This window comes from Engraulis encrasicolus, chromosome 20 (genome assembly GCF_034702125.1).
Source record: "Engraulis encrasicolus isolate BLACKSEA-1 chromosome 20, IST_EnEncr_1.0, whole genome shotgun sequence".
Lineage (NCBI taxonomy): Eukaryota > Metazoa > Chordata > Actinopteri > Clupeiformes > Engraulidae > Engraulis > Engraulis encrasicolus.
In genome coordinates, this window is record NC_085876.1 from 41510976 (window position 1) to 41525002 (window position 14027).

The window sequence follows — 14027 nt, forward strand, 5'->3', positions numbered from 1 at the left end:
TTTGATTACTGATGGATGTGACTGTCTGACAACATCACATACATCATGGAGGTTTATCCCTCCTACTTCCTGTTTTATTTGAATAAAAAGGAGAGGTGCTGAGGATCTTCAAGAGAGTAGGGACTACCTTTCTACAGTCACCACAAGTCAAGAATTAGAGACACCACTACCCATCTACTACCAAAGCAAGGTGAGAAAATATTTTTCTAACATAATTATTAATTATTGTAAAGCTATTCTTTTTTAGAATATCATCTTGATTTGTTCTTCAATTCCTGTGAACTGTGTTGTCCTTGGTGTGATTACAATTTAGTTATAGTCAGTGGACTACTAGCATCTTCCAAAGGTAAAAAAAAATATTGATGATAATCAATGTTGCATAATATGATAATGACTGTTGTTATCCCTTTGCTAAAAGTTACCCATTCACTGTCATTCTAATATTTCAAAGATGTGTATTTAGCATGTGCCTAAAATACTGTATGCATCAAACAGATGCTGGCCCGTGCTGTGCTGTTGTCCTTCTGTGTGTGGATGGTCTCTGCCACCGTCCAGTGCCCTGACGGCTCAGCATGCCCAGACAAGACCACCTGCTGCTTTCAGGGTACAGGATACACATGCTGCCCATATGCAAATGTGAGTACATGACAGCACTTTCAGTGAAACAAGATGTCATGTTGCATAACGGTAAAAACATTGAACTACACATTCCAACCTCTTCAGAACAGGTGGAATTCCCAACAAAAGATGTTATAATAGCATAATTCTGCATTTGTCTTGTTTAGTAGTGACCAACAGAAACGGAATATCACAGTTTTTGTCTGTAATTTGGGGAACATTTGAGGAGCCATTTTGTTCATTTGTGTCATTTGACCATGTCACAGGAAATGACACCACAGAAGGACCTCTGATTAACACATCTAACCAGTTGTGTAACCTTTATTTATTGAAATCTGCTTAATTCAACATTTTGTGAGCATGGTCATGTGTGTTTTTAGTTGCATGTCAAATACTTCAACTTTAGCAAAACATTTAAAATTAAAAATTCATTTGATTCATTTTAAAAACAAATCTCAACATCCAGATCACAAACTTTGATATTTCCATCAGCAGGCCTATTTTGAGTTTGAATGAAACTTTCGCCATGTCAAATGGTGCAACAACTCACACCAATTTGTAATGCCCTATTACATAAATACCCTGTTACACATAGTGTGACTGTGAAATCTCAAATGTTGACCTAAACCTGAAATTTTACCTAAAGCAATATAGGGTACCCAACAATTGCTATGTGGCACAGATTTAATTTGTATCATATTGCTACTTCACAACAAGTTTGAAAGAGAACCTCACATGCACTAAATGAAACGAATGTTGCTTTACAGAAGAAACTGTCTCTAAAACCAAGATAGTAATATGGAAAATACTGGTAGCTCCAATTGATATAGACTGGTTACAGGTTTGTGTTGATTGGTGTAACCTACATTTTCCATAAATATATTCTTGCTTTACAGGAAATTTCATAGTGACAGTGCTCTATTTAAATGTGCTGACAACTTTTTCCATTTTTAGAATGATTTGTCCAAAGTAATAGAAGAGGGTTAAGCATTTATCTGTGTATATCCAGCAATGTCACATCAAATTCAGCTCTGCAATAATCTCAATGTGATATTTTTTTCACATTATGGAATGATATTAAGTAACTGTTTTTGGCAAGCACACTTACATTCTGTGTATTTGAAAGAAAATATCCAATATTACATATTTACATATTATCATTTTGTAATATATATAGGCCTATATATATATATATATCGAAAAGCTATTTGTCATTGCATGAAACACACAGTAATAGGCCTACAAAATATACATTTTAGAAAACCTGATGGAAATGTTTAGAACAATGTACTGTATTGAAACATTTGATGTCTCATTGTACAAACCCTTATTAGTCACTGATCCATACACAGACACAAAGGGTACACAATGCAGTATTGCTGCAGCCCAAAGAGAAGGCTATGAAGCTGAAGTTGAACCATCATCTCTCATGGTTACAAGCCTGGGGTGAATTTCTCGAAACCAAAGTTGCTTACTACATTAGCTACTTCGTTGCTTTCAATGCATTTTCCCATTGGCAACTACCGAAGTTGCTAACAGGCTAACAACTTCCCTTTTGAGAAACTCACCCCTGCACCCTAACCACTTACCCACGATCTCCCTAATATGATCTCTCTCTCTCTCTATGATCTTCCAGGCTGTCTGTTGTTCGGACCAGAGCCACTGCTGCCCCGCTGGCTCCACATGCGGTCTTGACCATCATGCATGCTTCACAGCTGTGCCATGGGCTAGACTGGACAAACCCCAGAAGAACTGAGCGTCTACTAGCCCACTGCAGTGTTGTCATTCACATCACTTAGCCTAAATAAAAGTGATCGTATTTCACCAGATCATCAAATTGGCACGGCATGATTAAATGAATAAATGAACAAAATAAATAAATAGCTTGCTGTATGAAATGTATCAGCGACCATCTGCATTTTTAGCCTAATTAAATTAATTGTAGCCATCTCTTGTTCCTGTGCTAAAAAATAATAAAGAAAGATAGAGTTAAATAATCATGTTCATAGTTATTTATTTTATCACACACACACACACACACCACACACACACACACACACACACACACACACCACACACACACACACACACACACACCAGGGCTTGACACTGGTAAAACTTGGCTGTGACTTGTAATAATTTCAGCGTCATGTAGGCCTAGTCAATTTGGCAGGTTATTTGGCAAGGCTTATTCCTTGGTATGGCATATTTGCCCCTTGTGTAGCCTATCAACTGTTTGCATTTAAGTTCAAGAATATACTTGTTTCAATTTTTTTCCATAGAAAGCTGCAATCATCTTCTTCCTTTAGTATCTCATCTTCTGAGGTTAGTGTAGGCCTAAAAGAAAAGAGAATATTTCATTTGTGGCTATAGTATAGGCCTAGCTGAATGGCTAGTGACTCAGGAAAACCAGCCACAGTGGCAGGTGAGTGAAGTTAATGTCAAGCCCTACCACACACTGGCCGCCTGGGCTAATGTCTGAAAGGACTCCCAGTCAGGAGGTTTTCTTTTCTCAACAATTGGCCTGGGCCCTACCATTAACCCTCTGTCTATCTGGTTTCAATGGCATCTCTTACAAAATGCGTTTTCTAGGCCAATGGCAAAATGAGCCAGTCAGTGTTTCGCAATATCTGTTGAGTTGAGCATGCACGCCGGGTATCCAGTAGGTCAGGGGTCCCCAAACTTTTTTCTCTGGGGGCCACATTATCCTTCCTGACTGTGATCAGGGGCCGGATCAATCATGTGGGCTTTATACTAGGCCACTGCCTGTTATAGCCATAATTTCTAGCACAAAATAGTTCATCATTACAAGTGATTTGCAAAAGAACTGAGTAATTCACATGTTTTTCTATTTAAAATACCACAGGTATTCCTTTTAATTTCTAATAACCATGTAAAAATAGCAAGCAAAGGTTAGAAAAATATGGTGATTTACAGTTTATGAGTAATACAATAGAAATGGTAGGCCTGTTTATATTATAGTGAGATGAGAAACTATCAAGACAAGATAGGATTGCTTCTTTGGGCCAGTTCAAATGGTGAGGTGCAGAGAGGTGGAGGGCCAGTCAAAGGGGCATGGCGGGCCGCATACGGCCCCCGGGCCTTAGTTTGGGGACCCCTGCAGTAGGTACTGAAAGGAATGTATTTGTGATCAGATTGACAATATTCAATCGAATATCGGTGACTTCGCTCCCTCAGCCCCTCATAGATAGGCTACAGGATATCTTCTCCGGGCTTCACTCGGAGCACACAGATTTCAGCACCACGCCCGTGGACAGCTCCGGACACACCGGTGAAGGTGTGGGCCTACGCTCACGCGTGGACAGCTCCCCATGAAGAGTAGGCCTAACTTGGTGTCGGAATGGCGGTATGAAAAAGTGTGGAGGTGTGTCGGATGGCGGTGTGTCAGATGGTGGTATGTCGGAATGGCGGTTGCCCCCCATGCAATTCAATGAAGACCCATTTCTGCGTCTGTGTGCACAAACATGCACCGCACACACCGCACGCACAGATGGGGCAGTTCAAAACGTCTTCAAACGACCTTATAGCTCTAGGTCAGGTAGCCTACCTCTATCTACCAAACTTTTGAAGAGCTTTCCTTAGAGCTGAATGAGCGTGTCTATGTTCCCACAGCCCATTGGTCCCACATCACTAAGACTTTTAACATCAATGTTTAGGCCCATTGGTCCCACAGCTTATACCTGCTGGCTCATATTCACACATTTCTAAGAATTTATTCAAATTCAAGCCCCATGTTCCATGGCAGGGAGAAAGGTTTGTTCTCTTAGTTTACTAGGAAATGTGGGAACATGGGAGTTTTGAAACATAGGGCCTACATTTGAATAATTTCTTTAAGTACCTGGGCACGGACACCTCTGTCTTTCTCACAGCACGTGGACTCGATATAGGCCTATGAAAAAGCACAACAACGTCTTCACCTACTCAGGAAACTCAGGAGTCAGGAGGACATTTCAAGTAGCCTAGGCCTAGAGCAAGGACATTATGATTCTAGTGTACCGTTCCCTCATTGAATCAGTCCTCATCTCCAACATATCCTGGTGTGGAAGTTGCCTTAAGGCGAAGAAATGAGCCGCACAACTTCTCACATTAACCCTCTGAGGTCTAAGGCCTTTCAGAGGCTTTTAGGCTGCTTGCACCACCCTGATATTTTCAAGTATTTTCAGCTAACAGTAAGCATCTATGCAAAAGTGGAATATATGGTTGTATTGTGAAAAGCCTGACAAGAAATAATCTGAAAAAAAATTGGATGTCATACAAACATGTTTTATTTAAATTGGGTATAAACACAACTGTACAAAAAAACAGGTTTCAGACGTCTTCAAAAAGTTCAAGAAAACACACAATAAATATATCTAGCCAAGACTTTTGAAGTTTGAATCTTGTAAACAAATGTGTTGGCAGCATAAAAGTGAAAAGGGCATTTAGAAATGTTTTGTTGTTTTCATACAAAATGCAAAAAAGAATGACTGTCACTGCCACTGCCTGTCTCATTTGAATACTAATGAGATAGGTGTGAAAAACCTCTAATGGCCCACACCCCCCTGTCAATCCCCATGTGCTCTGATAGCCCCAACCCCCCTGTCACTCTACGTCTGCTGTGTTTACCCTACCTGAAAGGGGTGTGTTGTCACCTCTGAATAGCCACTCAAGCACCGGTACTTTACATGTGAATAGCTATAGGTGTGGCTGCTACAGGCAGAGAGTACAGAATATGCGAAGATTTCTTTTCACTTTCTTTAAATTGGGCCAGCTATATAATTTATTTAATATATATATATTTGAAATCTGGAAGGTCTGATGTTTCTAATGGTGTAACTTATGTGTTTCAATGACAAAAACTCACAGAGTTACAGATTTGTTTTTGGAGACATGTCAAATTGCCCTCTCAAGGGCACTTAGACCTCAATGGGTTAAGACTCTGTGAGTCGCGTTTAATAACTTAATGTAACTGACTAAAAACATGGCGCCGCGCATGACAGAAAAGCCGGCAATATGAAACGTCATCGGAACCTTAAAGGGACCGCAACAATAACAAGTATCACACAACAGTGAAGATGACGAACCACACAACATAACATTTAACAGAACATATAGAAAGTGAATTATGTCATTGGTGAGAGCACCACACATGCCCCCCCAGAATTCACACTATCAGAAACCTGAGAGAGAGAGAGAGAGAGAGAGAGAGAGAGAGAGAGAGAGAGAGAGAGAGAGAGAGAGAGAAAAACAAAAATTTGGTTATCAACGGCGTGGGGGACGGATCAAACGTCCAGTGCGGCTCCTCCGAATGAGAGAAGGCGGAACCGCCCCCTCTGTGGCTGTCTGCAAGGCACCCCTGCGGCGCGGCCGAGTGGCAGGAGGAACGAGAAGAGGGGGCCTAGTCAGAGGTCGTCCCCGTTTCGGGGGTTTCGCCAGCTCAACAGGCCGGGCCAGATCTAGGTGGGCAGGTTTAAGGCGGTCCACTGATACACACTCCTGCCTGCCTCCAATGTCTACCACAAAGTGCTTGTCCCCCGTTTCCACAACGCGGAAAGGGCCCTCGTAAGGCGGACGGAGAGGTCCGCGGTGGCTATCCACTCGGATAAAAACATAGTCAGCAGACTGAAGGCCGCTGGGGACGTGAGAGTTCGGCAAACAGTGGCGGGAGGTAGGAAGTGGAGCAAACAGCCTGGCATTGTCCAACAGGGTGGATCGCTGGAGTGGGACAAACTCCCCGGGGACCCGTAGCGGCTGGCCATAGACCAGTTCTGCGGAGGAGGCCTGGAGGTCTTCCTTAGGTGCAGTCCTGATGCCCAGCATGACCCATGGGAGCCTGTCAGCCCAGGAACAGTCCTTCAGGCTAGAACGCAGGGAGGCCTTCATCGACCTATGAAAACGTTCACAGAGGCCATTACTCTGGGGATGGTAGGCTGTGGTGCGGTGGAGTTTAACCCCCAAGCTCCCTGCGACAGCGTTCCAAAGCTCAGAGGTAAACTGAGCGCCTCGGTCTGATGAAGTGTCCAATGGGGTGCCAAAACGTGACACCCAGGTGCCGATAAACGCCCGTGCCACATCAGCTGATGTTGTTGATGACAGTGGAACAGCCTCAGCCCACCTTGTGGTCCTGTCGACCATCGTGAGCACGTGAGTGTAACCTAGCGAGGGTGGAAGTGGGCCAACTAGGTCGATGTTGACGTGGTCGAAACGTCGTTCTGGCACCTGAAACTGTTCCAGTGGCGCTTTGGTGTGGCGGTGTACTTTGCCACGCTGGCACCCCATGCAGGTTCTCGCCCAGCCTCTCACGTCCTTTTTCAGTCCGCGCCACACGAACTTGGCTGACACCAACTTGACGGAGGCCTTGGTTCCTGGGTGTGAGAGGCCATGGATGGCGTCAAAAACAGGCTGCTTCCACTTCGCAGGTACCACAGGCCTAGGAGAGCCCAAGGAGATGTCACAGAGCAGAGTAGTGCCAGCCTCGTCGAATGTCACATCCTGTAGCTGTAGTCCAGTAGCAGACGAACGGAGAGCCTGCACTCCCGGGTCCGCGGCCTGCTCTGCTGCCATGCCGCTGTAGTCTAGGCCGAGGTGGACCGCCGCTGCAAGAGCACGGGAGAGGCAGTCAGCAACAGGGTTGTGCTTGCCAGAGAGGTGTGTAATGTCCGTGGTGAACTCGGAGATGTAAGTGAGCTGCCGCTGTTGTCTGCCAGACCATGGCTGAGTGACTTTGGACATGGCGAAAGTCAGTGGCTTGTGGTCCACAAAGACGGTGAACTGGCGTCCCTCCAGCAGTGAACGAAAGTGTCGGATGGCCAGGTACACGCCAAGTAGCTCCCGGTCGAAAGTGCTATACTTCTGTTCACTGGGACGCAACTGCCTGCTGAAAAAGGCGAGAGGCTGCCAAGCGTCACCCACCCATTGCTCGAAGACCGCACCGACTGCGTAGTCTGAGGCGTCTGTGGTCAGTGCGATCGGGACGGAGGAGGCGGGATGGGCCAACATGGCGGCCTTAGCCAGGGCTGATTTAGCGTCCGCAAAAGCCTTGTCTCTCTCCGGGCTCCAGTCCACAGTGTGTTTAGGCTTGCCGCCTTTCAGAGCCTCATACAATGGTCGCATGGTTTGGGCGGCCCTGGGGAGAAAACGGTGGTAAAAGTTCACCATGCCCAGGAACTCCTGTAATGCTCTGATGGTGACTGGGCGTGGGAAAGCGGTGATGGCCTCCACTTTCGACGGAAGAGGAACGATCCCGTCCTTCGTGACTCTGTGCCCCAGAAAGTCTATGGTGGGCAGGCCGAACTCGCACTTGGCCGGATTGATGATGAGCCCGTGCTCGGTAAGCCGCTCAAACAGAGTGCGAAGGTGCGAAAGGTGCTCTGAAGGAGATGTGCTGGCCACCAGGATGTCGTCAAGGTACACGAAAACAAAAGGCAGATCCCGTAACACAGAGTCCATGAGCCGTTGGAAAGTTTGAGCAGCGTTTTTGAGCCCGAATGGTGTGCGCAGGAACTCAAACAAACCGAATGGCGTGATCACAGCTGTTTTTGGGATGTCGAGAGGGTGTACGGGCACCTGATGGTATCCTCTGATCAAGTCCACTTTGGAAAAAATTAGCTTGCCAGCCAGGTGTGCTGAAAAATCCTGGATGTGGGGCACTGGGTAGCGGTCGGGCGTTGTCGCGTCGTTGAGCCGTCGGTAGTCCCCGCAAGGACGCCAGCCCCCTCCAGGTTTGGGGACGAGGTGCAGGGGGGAGGCCCAAGGACTGTTGGAGCGTCGCACAATCCCCAGGCGCTCCATGGACTCGAACTCCGTCTTGGCTACGGCAAGCTTGTTCGGCTCGAGGCGTCGTGAGCGGGCGTATACAGGCGGGCCAGTAGTGTCGATGTGGTGCTCCACACCGTGCTTGGCCGTGGAAGAGGAGAAGGTGGGCTGAGTGAGTGCAGGGAACTCGGCGAGCAGGCGTTGGAAACTGTCGGTGACAGAGAGCAGGCTGGAGAGGTGTACTGCGCCAGAGTCGCTGAGCGCACAGGCATACGAACAGAAAGTGACGGCGTCGATCAAGCGCTGATTTTTAACGTCCACTAACAGTCCATATGCGCACAAAAAATCTGAACCCAAGAGGGGAACAGCAACCTTGGCCGTCACAAAGTCCCAGCTAAAGCGTTGCCCTCCAAAACACAGTTCAACATGCCTAGTGCCATACGTACGGATAGGGCTTCCATTGGCGGCTTCCATGGGGGGGCCGTGGGTGTCTGCCACCACGTCCACCTGTGAAGCAGGCAGTAGACTCCGCTGTGCCCCAGTGTCGCAGAGGAATCGCCGGCCGGAGATGGAGTCGTGGATGAAGAGCAGCCTGCCGGCATGGCCGACGCTCACGGCCACTAGTGAGCGCCGGCCTTGGCTTTTCCCGTTCCACTGAAGCTGCATGGAGAACGGCATTGCTTGGCCTTGGAGCCAAACCTGGCATGGTAGTAGCACAAACCCGAAGACTGCTGCCGACGCGGGGCCGCTGCTGCGACGAGCATGTGATCATCCTCCAGAACCTCAGCACCAGCAGGGAGGAGAGCGCAGGGTTGTTGTTGACTAGCCAGGAAACACTTGTCAGCCTCAGCAGCCAGTTCTCTGCAATCCGTGCTGGCAGTGTTGGCCAAAGCAGATCTCACATGAGCAGGCAGCTGGCGCAGGAAAAGGTGGAGGAAAAGGAAATCTGGCTTGTTGTCGCCAAGCAGATCGAGCATTCGGTCCATTAGCTCTGAGGGCTTGCTATCGCCGAGCCCTTGAAGAGAGAAAAGCCTACTGGCCCTCTCAGTGTCAGACAGTTCGAACGTTTTCAGTAACTTTTCCTTCAGAGTTTCATATTTCCTCGTCAGAGGAGGACGTTTAAGAAGGCTCACCACTCTCGACGCCGTAGAACTTCCGAGGGCAGACACCACGTAGTAGTATTGCGTTTCGTCGGCGGTAATCTGACGCAAGGCAAACTGTGCCTCAAGGCAAGGCAAACTGTGCCTCAGTCTGAGCGAACCAGGCTGAAGGAGATGATTCCCAGAACTCGGGGAGCTTGAGAGACACCGCGTTGGCGGTCATGTCGATCTGGATAGGGTGAACTATGGTAAATTGGGACACTTTTGGTAGATCGCAAAAAAAACCCACTTTAAGTTTAAAATACACCAACATTTAGTAATTGTATGTCTTCATATGGGTCTTGGGTACATTTCCATGTAGGAATTAGTTTTTGAAGTATGATATTTTATAATATATTCACATTTAAAGACAGTGAGACACCAACTTCGTTGTGAGAAAATGCTATGGCAATTTGGGACACCCTTTAATGTAAAATGGGACAGTCTGTTTGATTATCATTATTTTTGCACAAACTGAAGAATAATATCGTTTTTCTCTTGTTAACAGTAGACTAGGATCTTAACTATTTAAAAAATGATATAACATCCCTGAAACATTTCCATTTCAAGAGAATATTGAAGGAGTATGGCATGTGTGACTGTGGCCATGGCCATTAGCATGTGGGATGCATATTACAATACAGGCCTATGGCGTGCTAATATGTTATGCTAACAGCTAATAGAAGCCCATTCTGTTGCTATGAGAAAACTGTCCCATTTTAGCTTAAAATATTGTCCCAAATTAGCTCACTCCACTATACTTACTAAAAGTATGTCTCCTTAATAAAGTAAAGACAAATGTGTAAATATTTTGATATTGAGTTAAACCTTTAGTAAAACAACATATATTTCAATCATATTTTGTACCATATAATCACTAATTCAGCCATAATATCCTTATGATCTGATAGCATAATCGACATGTCAGCTAGCTAAACTGACAAGTGTTGGATCCACTGTCACTTCAAACCTTTGCTCATTTCTTTTATGATACTTAACACCAAATAAAAGTATTGTTCCTTATACATGACAGTTGCAGTAACAATAGTAGCCTACATCCCATTTTGTGATTGGCTGCTAATATTTAGAAAGAAAACAACCCAAAACCTTATTTGTCCCAATTTGGCTGATGTCCCAAATTACCTTAGTTCACCCTACGTCCACTATAGTCTAGACACATTTTTCATATTTGTGAATGTTAGAAGCATTTTTTAGTAAAAGTTGGGAACCTATGTACTTAACATAATTTAAGTGTGCTGAATTCAACTAGACTGGTTCCCAAGCTGGATTTTGAGGTTTTGACAAGTTGGTAAATGCAATGGCCAACGGACAGTTTCTACTAGGGGAGAGCAGGGACGAATGAAACACTTTTTACTTAACGGTTATTTTCAAAAATAATAAAGCAGATGAAAAGTATTTTGTGATATGATCAACAACCTATATGTGTATTCTAATAGTTACAGTTGTAATTTAACACAACCGTTAAGGTATCACGTTTATTTTTAACTTTGAATGCAACCTGTCGTTTGTTTCATCCGTCCCTCACTGTCGGGACAGATGAAACACACATGAGGGACGAATGAAACAGTGGGTTGTAATCAGAAATAATTCACTGTACTCTATTTTTTATGAAACACACATGACAATGCACTACTATACTTCTCCTGAGTAAAATATTATACAATTTATCAAACTATAAATGGGTGAGAGATAGCGTTTTTCCACGTGGGCAAATGCGCGAGACCCACATTTCCATTATGGCATTTTTTCTGCCATTCTGATGACTAAATTTCATCTAAATCACTTATTCTATAATTATTATGCAGCTTACTTAAGTCCTGATGCGGGATTTACAGTGGATCCTCCTGTTTTATTTTGATCCAGCTTTAAGTCAATGGGCGAGAGGGACGGATGAAACGGGTGTTTCATTCGTCCCGACAGTGTCTACTGACACTAAAATCCTTCTTACCTGTAAACTCGACAACTTTGACATTTCATACTTTCAGGTATGTTAAAGGAACGATTCATCTGCAGTATGAACATAACATTACTACATAAAACAACCAAAACAACTTTTGATCACAAAAAAACTATGACGGGTAAGATTTTACTTAAGGTGTCAAAAACAGGCTCGTGGGGCTAACGTTGGAACTAGGTAACGTCACGGCACAAGCTTTCCCGGGGTTGTCAAGTCTTCCGTGCTGAATGTACTGACCGAATATTATGTTTGAGATGTGTATTGTTTTCGAGTAAATCGCAGTGTTTCATTCGTCCCGTGTTTCATTCGTCCCTGCTCTCCCCTACTTTTGTTGCTGGCGTTTTGCCAAACCGTAGGACTGTATAACTCTTTTGTGGCTGGCAAAAACGCGGAAGCAGCTTTGTTTGTGAAATCAGCTGGTGACAAACATTCCAGTAAGATACCCGTCGGACATTACCAACTGTTTAATAAATTAATCCGACCGAGCCAACTTGCCCCCAACAAGCAACGTAACCGGAGGCGAAATACTGGTGAAGTAAAGATACATCTTACGCTACTGGTTGTCACAGAAAGCTTGCTGCTGTGTGGGGATGTTCATCCCTGCCCTGGACCATCCACCTGCAAAACATCTAGGTGCCAATGCCCGAACTGCGGGAAGACTGTGAGATCAAACGCAAATGCAATTGCCTGTGATCTGTGTGACGAGTTTGTTCATATTAAATGTGCAAACATAGATCGCAAAACATACTCCTTGGCCGTCAAAGCACAGGCAAACATTCAACTGGTGTGTAATGCCTGTTGCGCGCAAGAACTGTGTTCCCCCGATATCCTGGATTACGCACGAGAGGTTACTTCTTTCGGTGGGGATGACAGTATGGAGAAAGGGGAAACGTCCGTGGAACTTTTGAATCAAAGAGGGCTTCATTTCATTCACCTCAACGCAAGGAGTTTACTTCCGAAAATTGAAGAATTAAGGCAGTTTATTGCAAGGACAAAAGCCGCAGTGATTGCTGTGACTGAGACGTGGCTAGACAATTCCATTGAGGACGACGAGGTTAAACTGCCTGGTTTCAACTGCTACCGGCGAGACCGCAATACGGAGGAGGGGTATGTCTTTTTATTCGGACTGATCTATCATTCACCCCTTGCCCGGACTTACAGATAGACTCATTGGAAACTGCTTGGGTTGAAATTCGACTGCCCAAAACAAAGCCGATCTTGGTGGGGGTGTGCTACAGACCCCCCAAACAAAATGACTTTTATGAACTTTTAGAATCAGTGTGTATTGACGGCAATGTGTTTCTGGAGAAAGAATGTATTCTCTTGGGTGATTATAACACAAATTTGCTGCTTACCAAGAAAAATTGTCTTCTTAAAAAGTTTTTACATTTTTGCAAGGTTTTTGGGTTACAACAACTTATAACTGAGCCAACCAGAGTAGATGTGTACACTAAATCCATTTTGGATCTGATACTGGTTACTGACAGGGAGAAAATATCCTGCTCAGGGACTTTGGAAATCGGTCTCAGTGACCATAAAGTAATTTTCTGTACTCGCAAGACATCTAAGGGTAAGATAGGGTCAGGATCTCATCATTCCATAAAAATGAGATGTACAAGACAATATTCTAAGGAGGCCTTTGAGCTTAAACTTGCAGATCAGGATTGGAGTAAAGTTTTAGACAGTAAGGAACCTGATCAAGCATGGAAGTTGTTTAAGGAGAGGTTTTTAACAGCACTGGACATGGTTGCACCAATGAGAGAGATGAGAGTTAAACAAAAGAGAGCTAAATGGATGACTACTGAGATAATTGATTTAATAAGACAGAGAGATCACAATTACAGAAAATTCTCTAAGTCTAATCTGCAAAATGATTTTGACAAATATGTATATACACGGAACCAAGCAAGATATCTTATACAGAAAGCGAAAGCTGAGTACTATGCTGAAGCAGTTACAGAAAATATTCACCAGCCAAAGAAGCTGTGGAAAATACTAAAAGACATTGGTGCTGGAAAATCAAATTCTAATAATTGTAATACTGGGATTGATATTAACAATACAGTTTGCTTTGACAAAAAAGTCATATCAAATCATTTTAATACGTTTTTTACTACAATTGCTGCCAGCTTGGCTTCACATCTTCCAGTAGGATCAGGGAAGTTTGGAGCCAAATTTCTGAGGTCAATTTATAATGATGTATTACCTGACTCGTTTGAGCTTTGCTCAGTGTCAAATGAAAAGATAGGGGAGATGTTGGCGTCATTATCCACCAACAAGGCCACTGGCCTGGATCAAATCCCAGCCAGATTTATTAAGGATAGTGCTAATGTTACAGGGGGCGCCATTGCACATATTATTAATTTGTCTATACAACTTGGAAAAGTTCCAACGGAAATGAAAAGGGCCAAGGTTCTCCCTCTATTCAAGAAAAGTAGTAGGGCTGATGTTAAAAATTATAGACCGGTGTCAATCCTACCAACTTTGTCTAAAATATTAGAAAGAGTGGTCTTCAATCAGATGGAGAAGTACTTAAC